This window comes from Oryzias melastigma, linkage group LG4 (genome assembly GCF_002922805.2).
Source record: "Oryzias melastigma strain HK-1 linkage group LG4, ASM292280v2, whole genome shotgun sequence".
NCBI lineage: Eukaryota > Metazoa > Chordata > Actinopteri > Beloniformes > Adrianichthyidae > Oryzias > Oryzias melastigma.
In genome coordinates, this window is record NC_050515.1 from 9891688 (window position 1) to 9891965 (window position 278).

Genomic DNA, 278 nt, shown 5'->3' on the forward strand with positions numbered 1-278 from the left:
GACACAGAGTTTGCTGCTTTGTGCTCAAACTTGTCGTCAGGATTTACTCGACAACAAATATAAACATTTCTCTGGTCAACATTTACTGTAATACCTCTCCAAAGTTCATTTCCGTAATGTTTGTGGATTAAGTACCGTATTTTCCGGACTATAAGTCGCGGTTTTTTTCATAGATTGAATGTCCCTGCGACTTATACTCCAGTGCGACTTATATACGAATTTTTAATGATGAGATATGGACCGTAAGTCTAGAGTGCCCTCTTATGGTGATCTATGCA